Source organism: Geotrypetes seraphini, chromosome 3 (assembly GCF_902459505.1).
Source record: "Geotrypetes seraphini chromosome 3, aGeoSer1.1, whole genome shotgun sequence".
In the NCBI taxonomy this organism is placed as follows: domain Eukaryota; kingdom Metazoa; phylum Chordata; class Amphibia; order Gymnophiona; family Dermophiidae; genus Geotrypetes; species Geotrypetes seraphini.
In genome coordinates, this window is record NC_047086.1 from 360035500 (window position 1) to 360049686 (window position 14187).

The 14187-nt window shown below is 41.9% G+C and overlaps 1 protein-coding gene across 5 annotated transcripts in view; it reads left to right on the forward strand.

The window, feature by feature from the left end:
- Positions 1-1210: 1210 nt before the first annotated feature.
- Positions 1211-14187, forward strand: part of DISP1 (dispatched RND transporter family member 1) — a 335526-nt gene continuing 322549 nt past the window's right edge. For 3 of the 5 annotated variants that reach the window (XM_033936939.1, XM_033936936.1, XM_033936940.1), the window contains exon 1: positions 1616-1751. The gene's annotated coding sequence lies outside the window, so the exon portion shown is untranslated. Of the gene's footprint in view, positions 1480-1615; positions 1752-1859; positions 2063-14187 lie in introns of those variants that run through there. The other 2 variants (XM_033936937.1, XM_033936938.1) reach the window with 2 other exon arrangements.

Below are 14187 nucleotides of genomic sequence, written 5' to 3' on the forward strand. Positions count from 1 at the left end.
TTCACCTTGCCGAGATCTTTTGCCAATTTCTCCAAGTCTTTCTCAAAGAGAAGGCATCCCGACAGGGCAATTACTGAGCTATACCTCAGATGTTACATTCACTGCCCAGTTATGGAGTCATAGCTACCTCCAGGCTACTATCACCAATACAACTGATCTGATGAGCCCCTTTCCCGCACCGGGTAATCAAGAAAGAGTGAGGGGCAGGAGTCTGAGCAGTACTGGGTGTACCTCAGTACTCTAGGGGTAAGGACCTTAGTCCAAAATCCCAGGAGCAAAATAGCCCACAAACTATCCCCAGGGATGTAGGACAGGCCTATCTCACCTACCCACAGCACCAACTCAGGTAGGTTGGAGGTAGAGAAATACTAAAAGATTCCAGCAGGCACCAGCCCTCTTACTGGTGATGTCACTGGAAAAGTCCAGATTTTGTACCTCCATCTCCAAGCCAGGAAAGCACACAACTCATTGCTAGGGACTGATCTGCAATGATAAGGAATACCTGTACTTTTTTATAAAATAAAAATGTCAAGTTTCTTTAAATATATCTCTGGATTCAGAGACATTTCAGCTAGTTTTATTAAACAAATGTAAAATTATTCCATTTCATGGACTTTACCTTGGCTAGTTCACCAAGGTGATCCACTAGACAGGGACACCTGTCATCAAGAAAGAACACCCTTTACAGACTGAGATAAACTTTTATTGGCTTATAACATGTATAGTCAAATATACATAGACAATTATTTTACAACAAAGGGCTATTTTAAAACAAATCAACCACACATTTTATAAAGACAAGTGACATGTTTAGCTTCCCCCGGCTTACAATAAGCCCCAACAATGTACAAATGCTCCCCAATTGCACACAAACATAAAGTTACACCTAACTTAAAGAAAGTGCAAGTATGTATGTGAACTCTATTGAATTCACATACATTTAGAAATAAAATACATGTATACGAATGTATAACAGTTCCACACAAATGCAGACCTCAGGAACACCTACTTACAGGCAGATCTCTTAAAACTACACATACTCCTGTGGGCATGTGTACTAATATCCACACAATTGTATAAAAGTCATTTCCACATATAGAACATGCCTCACACACGCTTTGGAAAATCATGTTCAAAAGTAGTTAAAATCGAAAATCATTTTTCTGAATCGCAAAAATAAAATAAAGCTACAAGGCACAGAAAGGTCTTGCATCACAGATTCAAAGGCGGTAAATGTGGGAACGTACAGTACGGACTGGTTTATGTGCGAGAATGCAGGAGACGCTTCGCAGGCTCGTGCTGCCCTTTACTAGACACGCACGCACCAGGCCGACCTCAAACTACGGCTCTGGACATCTCGGGACGGGAGTTCTCTCTCCTTAGGAAGTTCCAAGAACGCCACACCGAGGCATCAACGTCTCCAAACGTGGTGATAAGCAGACCCCCCAACAAACCACACGCGACCCCCTTGGTAACATGGTAGGTTGTTTTCCTTTCTCTCCAGCCCCTGGTTACCGATCCGGGTCCCCTCCCCTCCCCCTCCTTCCACCTCGAAACTCATTTTTTTTCAAATCACCCGTCCCCGCGATTTTCCTTCTCCTGCATTCCGCCAACTGTGACGCAACGCCTTTCCCTCGCCCGCGGCCCGCCCTGCCGGAAACAGGAAGTCGCGTCACAGGGAGGGGGGCGGGACGCCGGAGAAGGAAAAACTGCGGGACCAGAGACGGGCGACCCGCGAGACAAGTTTGGAGGTAGGAGGAGGGATATAGGGAGCTTGAGAACGAGGGAGAGCACCTGGGCTGGGGTTCGAGGGATGGAGAGGCTGCTTCCGAAGAGGGCTCCTGAGTGCTTGCCTCTCGTGTCTTGAAGACGTTGATGTACCCCCTTGTTGGGGTTGTCCGGGAGCTGTCTGGAGGAAGGGCGTAGGGCCATGGCTGGGGAGGGCTGAAGACATGGTGGACCGCTAGCGTAGGGTAGAGGAGCAGTCCCTGATCCTCGGATACGTGTGCAAGTGTCTCTGGCTGCTGCTCTGTGCTTTGCTTGTGTGATATATCTGACGACTGTACGTGCATTTTAATGTTCATATATACACGATAGTATCGGGAAGTTATGTCTTTAGTAATTTATTCTTTGCAATAGCACAACACACACTTTTCACAAGGGACTCAAATCAATGACTTATTCTTCCAAAGATAGCAAACCTTCTACTACCTTGGTATACCCTCATGCATACATATTCATATAACGTTCTTAAGGATCCTCAGCGGCACCACTTAGGGCTCAATTCAATCTCATTGCCCTAAGCTTTACGTGTCAAATCTTCATCGGGTCCTATCTTAGCTTAAATGTATCATTTTTGTATGTCATTTTTTACTTTTGTTAAAGTTTTTGTATTAATTTAATTAATTCTATTTTTCAAAAAGCAATACTTAGCTTTTTAACTTGTGGTCTCTGGCCCAGGGATTGTCATACCGACATGTTTCGCTATTAGCTTTATCAAGGAACTTCCCCAGATATTCAATCGCCAGCAGCCCGACCACTCTACCTAGAGAGAGTGGTCGGGCTGCTGGCGATTGAATATCTGGGGAAGTTCCTTGATAAAGCTAATAGCGAAACATGTCGGTATGACAATCCCTGGGCCAGAGACCACAAGTTAAAAAGCTAAGTATTGCTTTTTGAAAAATAGAATTAATTAAATTAATACAAAAACTTTAACAAAAGTAAAAAATGACATACAAAAATGATACATTTAAGCTAAGATAGGACCCGATGAAGATTTGACACGTAAAGCTTAGGGCAATGAGACTGAATTGAGCCCTAAGTGGTGCCGCTGAGGATCCTTAAGAACGTTATATGAATATGTATGCATGAGGGTATACCAAGGTAGTAGAAGGTTTGCTATCTTTGGAAGAATAAGTTTAGTAATTTATTAGCACGTGGATAACGGGGTCCCAAATCGATATAGGGCATCTGGATATTTAGCAAACATTCGATAAAATTCCTTACAGAAAAAGGTGCAAATTATAGTCATAGCTAAAATGTTTTTCGATCAAAAGTAGTGCTTCAAGGAATCTGTACTTGAATCAGTGTTAATGCATTCATTAATGATCTAATAAAGGGAGTGAAATATTAAAATTACAGAGGATACATTATGTAAAATATTTATTTTATTTAATTCGTTTTCTATTCCGTTGTCCCTAAAGAGCTCAGGACAGGCTACAGGTTAACATCTGAAACACAAAAATTGATTGTGGTTAAGTACCATATATACTCGAATATAGGATGAGATTTTTGGGCCAAATGGGAGACCCGTGAGAACTGGTGGCAGCCATTCAGGGAGCTCCGGTGTGCCGGGTGTGCCCCCGACTGCGAGATCTGAGGCAGCCATCCAGGGAGGGAGAGCCTCAGCGCGGGGCAGGAGCGCAGAAAGCTCGCTCCTTCCCATACAACTCTGGGCCCCAGGGATTCGAGAAAAGACAAAAAAGGTACATGGGGCGTGTGTGTATAAAACGATTGTTAAAATCGGCCAAGACGGGAAGGATCCCTCTTGTCCTGGCCTACCACTAGACCACAAGAGGGGGGACAGGGTGCAGAGCCTGGCAGGGAGGGGGGGCTGGCTGCAGAGCCTGGCAGGGTAGGGAGGGAAGGGGTCTGGATGTAGAACCTGGCAGGGGAGGGGACGGGACGCTGGATGCAGATCCTGGCAGGGCATGACACTTGAATATTAAGCCCCCATCTTATATTCGAGTCAATCATTTTTTTTTTCTCCTTTTTTGGGGAAAATGGGGGCTCAAGTTATATTCGGATCGACTTGTCTTCAAGTATATACGGTATATTCAGAGTAAAAATAATCCCAGTAATATGCACACATTGCTGGTTTTCATGTTGGTACTTGCAATTTGAGAAAAATTTTAGCTCATTGTGGGCAATACCCTGGAATCAACTTAGTATACAGCAGTGATCAAAAAAGGCAAATATAATTTTAGGATTTATTTAGAACAAATAAATATGAGATTGTTTGTGTTTATTGGATGCTTCTATACAACTTCTAATGACTGGGGAGTCAATTCAGAGCAGTTTTCACCAGCTTCAGTAAAGATGTTAAAATACATGAGCTTCAGTAATTGTTGTAAGTGCCCCTTTAGAAATATATGGACCTTAACTACTGTTGATATTCCAGTTTACCTAGTTAAAATGAAAGACATATGTTTTCCCTCTTCCTTCTTTTTTATAGGTAAATGTAAGTACTATAGTTAGATTGTGAGCCCGTTGGGACAGAGAGGGAAATTCAAAGTACCTGATTAGATTTTTGGCCATTACATAAGTCAATTTAGTTGTTTTGTATACCGACTCAAATTCTTTGGGAGATTTAGCGGTATATAAGACACCACATTAAATGAAAAAAATGTATAGTAAAACAGATAGAGGGGCATAATCAAAACAAACGTCTAAGTCCGTTTTGGGCCTAGGGCACTAGTCACCCAAAGTCGGCAGTGTTTAAAGTCCATTCTCAAAAAATATGTCTAAAGTACACTTTTTTTTTCAAAAATTGTCTACCTGTATGTCCAGGTGTTTGTTTGTCCAGACCGCTAGTACGTCTATCTTTATACTACATTCTCATCCAAAACATCGTCCAAGTCCCAAATGCCTAGAACAAGACCTTTTGTATGTGGGGCCAGCAAAGTGATGGACTGGCCACCCAGACATGGCAACAGAGCAGTGGGGCACCTTACAGGGCACTGCTGTGAACTTCACAAAAAGGATGCCACATAAACATCTCACCACAACTCCCTTGCAGGTCATGGTCCCTTGCAGGTCACCTCAAACCTACTGTACCCACCTGTCTACAACCCCAATAACCCTTATGGCTCCAGGTGCCACCTATATGGCAGTACAGTAGGGTTTTGGAGGGGTTTTGGTGAACTTACATTTTCCACCATGAATGCAGTGGTTAGAGTGGCTTATAGGCCCACCCCCAGGACTACTTAAGCCACCTCTGTGCAGCTGTACTAGGCTTTCCTATGCCACGTGCCGATGTTCTGGAGGCAGGTATGTATGTTTTTAGTCTGATTTTTATGATGATGGTGTGTGTGTGGGGGGGTAAATGATCACTGGGGAAGTGTGTGGTGGGCTGTACTTTGTCCTCGCAGTGGTTAGCTGGTCACTCTGGATACCTTCAAGGCACTTAGACCTGTTTTTAGATCGCCTAAGTCATAACGTGTAAGTTCCATCCAGGCAGCCTTGTAAAACTTTCGATTATCCCTGCAGTATGACTAGGGGCTCCTTTTTCTAAGGTGCACTAGCATTTTTAGCGTGCACTAGCCCTGTGATACACGCCAAAAACTAACACCAGCTCAGTGGAGGCGTTAGAGTCTAGCGTGCACTAAAACCGCTAGCGCAGCTTAGTAAAAGGAGCCCTAAGTCTAGGTCAGCCCACATCCCGCCCTAACTATTCCTCCAAAAACGCCCCTTTCTGCTCTGGGTGCACAGAGGGATTCAGAGGCTTAAAAAGTCTCTGGATACATTTAAAAACCCGTTTAGATTATTGGCACTTAAGACAACTGTCTTTTTTGATCATCCAAGTGCTGATTTCAGTGGTTTTTTAGATGTATTTCTGTTTCACTTATGAGCCCCATAGCATTATAGAAAAAGCAGCAAAAATAATAGGTATGAAGAACAGGTTGATCTTTAAGTCTGTCCCCATATGCCAGGGGTGTCAAAGTCCCTCCTCGAGGGCTACAATCCAATCAGGTTTTCAGGATTTCCCCAATGAATATGTATGCTTTCATTGTATGCTAATAGATTTCAAGCATATTCATTGGGGAAATCCTGAAAACCCGACTGGATTGCGACCCTCAAGGAGGAACTTTGACACCCCTGCCATATGCCATAGAAAGACCACGCACCATTTTAGTAGCTTTCTTCTGGACCGATTCCATCCTTTTTATATCTTTTTGAAGGTGCGGCCTCTAGAATTGTGCACAATATTCTAAATGAGGTCTCACCAGTACAGAGGCATCAATACCTCCTTTTCCTACTGGCCATACCTCTCCCAATGCAAGCTAGCATCCTTCTAGCTTTTGCCGTCACCTTTTCAACCTGTTTGGCTACCTTAAGATCATCACATACAATCGCATCCAAGTCCCGCTCTTCCGTAGTGCGCATAAGTTATTCACCCTTTAAACTGTATTGTTCCCTTGGGTATTTGCAGCCCAAATTCATGACTTTGCATTTCTTAACAGCCAAATTTCAGACCATTCTTCAAGCTTCGCCAGGTCTTTCTTCATTTATTCACACCATCCTGGGTGTCTACTCTTGCAGATTTTGGCATCATCTGCAAAAAGGCAAATCTTACCCAACAGCCCTTCAGCAGTATCGTTTATAAAAATGTTAAAAAGAACAGGCACAAGAACAGAACCTTGAGGCACACCACTGGTAACATCCCCTTCCTCAGAGTGATATCCATTGATCACTACCCTCTGTCGCTTTCCACTCAACTAGTTATTGACCCAGCATGTCATTTTAGGACTCATCCCGAGGGCACTCTGTTTATTTATTAGACGTCTGTGTGGAACACTGTCAAAGGCTTTGCTAAAATCTAAATACACCACATCTAGCGCACATCCTCTATCCAATTCTCTGGTCACCAAGTCAAAGAAATTGATTAGATTTGTCTGACAAAACCTACCTCTAGTGAATCCATCTTGCCTCCGGTCCTGTAATCCACAGGATTCCAGAAACTTGACCATTCTCTGTTTTAAAAGCGTTTCCATTAATTTGCTTACCAGACAAGTAAGACTTACCAACCTATAATTCCCTACTTCTTCCTTACTTCCACTTTTGTGGAGAGGGACCACATCTGCACTTCTCTAGTCCTCCGGTACCACTCCCGACTCTAGAGACTCATTGAAAAGGTCAGTCAGTGGAGCTACCAGAAGTTCCCTAAGTTCCTTCAGCACCCTTGGATGTACACCATCCGGCCCCATCGCTTTGTCTACCTTTATTTTAGCTAGCTCATCACAAACACAACCCTCCGAAAATCAATCAGGGTCTATTACTCCTCCATCCCTATTCACGTTTGTCTTCTGGGGTTCCACTCCAGGTGCTTCAGCCGTGAACAAAGAACAGAAATATTTGTTAAGCAATTGGCCTTTTCTTTATCAGCTTCTACATATTCCTCCCCTTCATCTTTGAATCTCACAATACCACTTTTGCACTTCTTCCTATCACTAATATATCTAAAATAAAGTCTTGTCTCCCTGTTTTACCATGTCAGATTTGCTTTCCTGACTACATGACCAGCCTGTTTTAACTTTTCCAGATATTTTTGCCTGACTTCCTCTTTCTGCGATCTTTTGTAGTTTATGAAAGCTAACCTCTTATTCCTTACCTTCTCAGCTACTACTTTTGAGAACCAAAGTGGCCTTCTTTTCCTCTTACTTTTACTTACTTGCCTTACAAAAAGGTTTGTTGCCCTTACAATCGTTCCTTTCAGTTTTGCCCATCTTATTTCCACTCCTTCCAAACGTTCCCACCGAGATAACAATTCCTTGACGTAAACTCCCATCCGAACAAAGTTAGTTTTTTTTTTTTTTTAAGTCTAGAACCTTTGCTTTAGAATTAGCCCTTTCTATACCCATCTTAATATTAAACCATACCATGCAGTGATCACTGGATGCCAGATGATCACCCATTGTAACATCAGAAACACTTTCCCCGTTTGTAAGCACTATGACCCCATCCCAGGTGGGTTCCATTACCAACTGCTGGAACAGTTCTCTTTGTAGGGAAACCAGGATCTCCCTACTTCTAGAAGACCCCGCATTAGGGATACCCCAATCAACATCCGGCATGTTAAAATTACCTATTAAAATTTTCCCTTTTTTAGATATATTCTGAATGTCTACTATTACCTGTCCACTTCTTCCGTCTGTGAAGGAGGCCTTTACATCACACCAATGTAAATATATTCACTATTCCCTCTTTCCAAATTGATCCACAGTATCTTACTACCCTGTTTTTCCTGAAGAGATAATAGCCCAGTATAACTACATCCCAATCATGGTTCTCTGTGAACCACGTCTCAGTGATCGCTTTCATTGTCTGGCGGCCATCTAAAAAATGTTCAGACCATAAATCTACTGTAGATGTAGAAAGGAAACAACAGTTTGTATGTTTCCTTGGTGCACCTTTTGCTCTTTGTCCCTGATGCAGTTTGTGGCTGAAACACAGCTGTGTTGGACATTTTTCAATTATATAGACTTAATTTTGGAGGGCCGCATCTTCTATTGTGCATTAAACTTGGGTTCGTCCTCAATTATCTTTTCTGAAATGAATGACATTTGAAGACAGCCTTTTTGCATTTACCAGAAAGGATACATGGTTTGAATACCATTTTTTTGAAAGGTAGTTGGTTATGTTTGGTAGACTCGGATGCAGATAGACAAAAACATCTTTGTTAGACCATCAGTTTCTCAAGAAAAGTCATTAAGGATCTATATAGGTTTCTTACAGATCAACAGTGAAATTCTGAATGGTTTTCTAAATATTTGATTTCCCCACGTCTTCATGTTTCCATTGTTGTGAAATATATTTAAATGTAGTATCTATATTTAATAGCTTTAAAATGTTGTTTAGCCTTTTTAGTCTCAGATAAAATGGTGTTGATTCAATTAAAGTTAACACTACATCCTAGACAACCTTCATTGATACTTTAATAGCAACAGTAGTTTTGAAATGTTAAAATGTTGAATCCCATTTGAAAAGCAGATATAATTTTCTTTATTTATTGTACCCACAAATGCTGTTAAAAATACGGGTTTCTGTATTGAGTTGATAGAAATATATTAATGCAAGCCACATTTTAATCAAATGCGTTGTAATGATTATCTGTAGAAATGTTGCCAAATGGATTGGAACTTTTAGAGTATGTGCATTTGGAGAAGGAAACTTTGATTCTGAACACATCAGTCTTGGTGTCTTAAAGGTTGTTGGATGCATTTTTTAGAGGACTTTCTGTGACATTTATACAGTATATTGGCTCAAGGATGCTTTCTTAAAATGCATCGGAGAAACGTTGAGGTGACCATGAAGGTCCACCACGTTAAATAGTTCAGTGGTTCCCAACCCTGTCCTGGAGGAACACCAGGCCAATTGGGTTTTCAGGCTAACCCTAATGAATATGCATGAAGCAAATTTGCATGCCTATCACTTCCATCATATGCAAATCTCTCTCATGCATATTCATTAGGGCTAGCCTGAAAACCCGATTGGCCTGGTGTTCCTCCAGGACAGGGTTGGGAATCACTGAAATAGTTGACTAAAAACGATTCAACACTATTACGCCCTGAAGCAGTTGATGCAATCACATGCAAACAAAACATGCATGTCGGCGGCGTTTGTTTGTATTGAGAGTAACGGCTGGTTTAAGTAGGGCGAACTGTCCGACCAGAGTTACAAAGATAAGTTCTAACAATTTATTTATTACTAGTTTTTTAGCCCGTTACATTAACGGGTGCTAGAATTACATCCCCCCTGTCCAGCAGCACCCCTTACCTGATATCCCCTGTAGTAGTACCTCTTCTCCCTGCCAGGGCAGACTCAAAAGAGGAGCTCCGCCCCCGTCCAGCAGTCTTGCTGAAGATTTTGATGCAGGCACGTGGTGGTCTGTTGGCGGGCCGGGCTGCTGTGTTCTTGGCCGAGGAACCTTTCCTGCGGGGACAGTGGGCGCCTCGTCTCTGGCCAGCGAGCTCATCATGCACATCTTCTTCTCTGGCTGCGGGCCTCAGCCACCTGTTTGCGCCGGCGCGAGCACCTCTTCTACCCAACGCAAGCGCCTCTTCCACCCTGCATTCTTGTGCCGCCGCGGCCGACATCTGACTCTGGCCACCGCGGTCGACATCCGTCTCGGGGGGGGGGTGGGAGGAAGAGAGAGAGCACAGAGGCGGCGATGGCAAAGTTACTGGAAGGGAGGGAACACAGGCGGGGATCGTGCGGATAGCCAACGCTGCGTCTTTCAACAGGACAGACTGTAAGCCGCGCATGCGCACTTCCTATGTGTCGCTACAGCTCACGGAAAACCGGCGCACACATAGGAAGTGCGCATGCGTGGCCCAGCGTTTTATTATATTAGATAATATGAAATTTATGATATAATATTGCAAAAACCTTAAAAAAATTTTTTTTTTTTTTAAAGAATGTTTAGATCAAACCGGAGCCCATGAAGAAGCATAACGGTTTAAAATCTCTATAAATATCTGTGCTAGTCACATAATAGAGTGCTGCTTCTGATGGTTCCTGGTTATAAGACATATGATTGAGATTGATTACAAGACATTTCTTTAAGCTATCATCCTCAAGAATATAAGATTTTAGAAGATTTGGACTGGCTTTTTTTCTTCTGTTTGATGTCTTAAAATTCTCAGCGTAAATCTTTCCTTTGGCCTAAACAGAATGCCCTTGATAAGTGATATATTCACTTTCCAAGTCAAAGTTAAATTTATACAGTAAAACTATAGTAAGAGGGCAAAGTGTTGCTTCAGATTCTGCTTCCATTTTTACATCTTCCTTTCCATATATGACACTGATTTTTTTTGTTCTGCAAAACATACTACAGCTTCCCTATAAAATCAAACACCATATTCCTGCCTTTATAAACAAATATTTAATCCCCTACGCTTCATCCCGTACACTACGCTCAAATTATCAAGATTTGCTTGTTGTCCCCTCCATCTGAGAAATCTTCTATGACATCACCAGAAAATCCATTTTCTCAGTCATAGCGCTTTCACTCTGGAACACTCTCCTTGCACATAAAACAATAGTCTTCTGTCCCATTATTCAAGACAAAACTTTTTTATTCAATGATGCTTACAATACCTAATCCAGGAGCCCTTTTCTTTCCCTGGAATAACATTCATTTCAGGTTTTTCAACTCCAAATGTTTCTTTAGAGACAAATTAATTCCTAATGTTTCTTCCATCCCCCTCCCTCCTTTATATTTTTTTTTTATCTCAATGTATTTTTTACCACCTCTTATACCTTCCTCCCCTTTCATGTCAGTCTCAAGTAATATATATACCCTTCCCCCTCCTCCACATTTAATTATCATGTGGAGGAATTTTCTTTTAAATATTTTTATTGACTGTAAACCATATATCAAGAAATAATAAATTTGGGAACTGGGATTTGTCCTTACTTTAATTGTGGGAGGGTTTTGATAAGTCAATTGCAAATTTGTTATTTGGTAATGTGAACTGTTTGTAGAAGTTTCCTATTTAGACTGAATCTGAAAAGTGATACTGCTCATAGAAATAATTTTCATAGATTTTGAATAATGAAAAATCTTATTTTCTTTCTATAAGAATGGTTCTTTTTATAGAATTGGGAGAGGATGAGAATTTATGCACAGATGAGAGGAGAAGGTTGGGCCTAACTGATCTTGAGCTAATAACCAGTGGCATAGCCACAAGTGGGCCTGGTGGTCCACCCAAATTTATGCTCTCTTTGTGTAGCTGCATGATCCCCAAGCCACACCAGCAAAAGTTGTCCTGGCTAGAGTACAATTTAGGCACTACACTTGACATCTCAAAATCTATTCATTATCCATTCCAAAAGTGTTTTTGGATAAATTACATTTTTCTGTTTACAACCAAGCTTGTAAAGATAACAGCTCTGTGGAGATGTTATCTCAATGGCTGATGTATAAGCTTGTACAAATCCTACCTAGTTCTGTTGGAACAACTACCCCACCCCAATAACCATATTAACTCGGTGCTTCTTTTGGTTTGGAGGTTCGGGGTACAGGGTACAGAACCTGGCAGGGCAGGAAGGAGGGGGAGCTGGGTACAGAGCCTAGCAGGGAGGGGGGGGCTGGAAGCAGAACTTGAAAGGGCAAGGCACTGTACTTGAATATTAACCCTCCCAGCTTATATTCAAGTCAAACTTTTTCTCCCCACCCTTGTCATTGGCTTTCTTTGATAACACCAAGGGCTCCTTTTATCAAGCCATGCTAGCGGTTTAACGCGCGTAATAGCGTGGGTTAAACTGCCGGCCGTGCTAGCTGCTACTGCCTCCTCTTGAGCAGGCGGTAGTTTTTGGCCAGCGCGGGGGTTAGCACGTGATGAAAAGTCACGCATGTTAACCCCGCTAGCGCGGCTTGATAAAAGGAGCCGTAAGAGTGAGCCTCCCATGAAGCCTTTACCTGGAGTAGTTGGGATTCCTCTGGTTTTTGGCTCTAAGTGTGCTATCCAGCTCAAGTTTTAGACTTGGAAATAGCTGAACAAAAGATACTTTCAGATTTATCATTGGAGGACATTTGGAAGTGAGTTACCAGAGTGGAGACTATGCTGAAGAACTCAAGTTTCCCTAATTAATATAATTATTCCCAACAAACTTCTCAGAATCTTCAGAATATAGTTTCTGGATTGGTAGTTTGTGTGTCTGTAAACATAGGTTCCTGGTTTCCCAATGCTGAAGGGAAAATATTTTTCAGGCTTTAATGGTGACTTACCCTTGCATAATAAATACAAGGTTTTGGAGAATTTACATAGGGCTTAGAACCTCAAAATACTGAATGTTCCTTGTACAGTACTCATTTGCTATCTGCTGAGATCTTGTTCTGTAAAAATCTAATGGAAGTGTTATCAATGTCCAGTTCTGATTCTATGAAATTGTGCAAATTATTTGCCTATAATTTTTTTTTCAGCTACTGAGGCTGCATATGATGTGTTGGGATCTGGAGCTGAGTTTCATCTTATTAACCCTCCCTTTTTTTATCAAGCCGTGCTGCTGAGCCACCCATAGGATTAGAATGGGTGGATTGGCATTTAGCTTATGCTTTGCAGCGTGGCTTAAAAAAGGGAGGGTAAGTTTTTAGCAACATCTCAAGATGGTTTTCAACACCATACAGCTTTTCTAGTTACATTTGTTTGTGAAACTGATAAGATTTCTGTATTGAAAGCTTATCATAAAAATAGGGATGTTTCATATTATGGTCAGAAACTTCAGATTTTCTCTGTTGTGGCTAAATCTACATCTTGATTTAAAACTCCAGATACTTACAGATTTTATTTTGAAGATTGCATGCAAAAATATGGCTACTTTTCAAAAGAAAGATGTTGTTTTCTTTGATCCATCTCTGTTGGAAATAATTTTGTTAGATAAGAAACAGAAGGGACAAAGATCACTAGGATAAAAATAGAGGATCTCTAATTAGAAAACGAAGGATGTAAATTAAAGAAGTAAGGACAGTATTGGACAGATCTGCACAGTCTGTGCTCCATATATGGTGATTCTGTGTAGGATGGGCTGGGGTGGGCATCAATGTGAACTCCACTAATATGGAACATGAGGATGTTACTGGCCAGACTTTACGGTAGAAGTCCTGCAAACAATGGGATGGTTGGCTAGGCCGGAGTGAGCTTGGACAGCAACTTTAGCATTTGGAACCTAAGACAATACCAGACTTTACAGTCTATGGCCCAGGAATATCAAAGAAGAGACAAACTAATCTAATCATGTATTTTTTAATGGGTATAACATGGGCAGACTGGATGGATGGTTCAGGTCTTTATCTTCTTTCATTTACTATGTTAGGAAGGGTTAGATATTAAAGGAATTTATCACTGCAGCTTAAATGTATTAGTTATATGGTACAGTTTTCGCCTTTTTGATTTTTGTTGAGATTTAATACTATATGTTCGTATTGTGGATCTTTGTGATGTTTATGTTATATATACTCAAATATAAAGTGAGATAAGAAAAGGAAAAAAAAAGGTTGACTTGAATATAAGCTGGGAGGGGGGGTAATATTCAAGTGCAGTGCCTTGCCCTATTGGGCTCTGCATCCAGCCCCCCTCCCTACTAGGCTCTGCACCCATCTCCCTCCGTCCCCTGCCCCTCTCCGTACCCAGCCCCCCCTCCTTCCTGACCTACCAGGTTCTGAACCCTGTACTCCCAACCTTCCGATGTCTTACCGGCCTCCACTGGGCCTACCATAAGTCCTGATGGTCCAACGGTGATCTAGGACAGAAGGGATCTTCCATCTCCTGCCTCAGCCAACTTTAAACAACTTTTATCTCCCTCCCACCACCCCTTACCCCCGCAAAACAAAAGCAAACCATACCTTTTAAATCCCTGGTGGTCCAACGGTAGGCCGGGACAGGAGAGATCCCTTCTGTCTCCTGC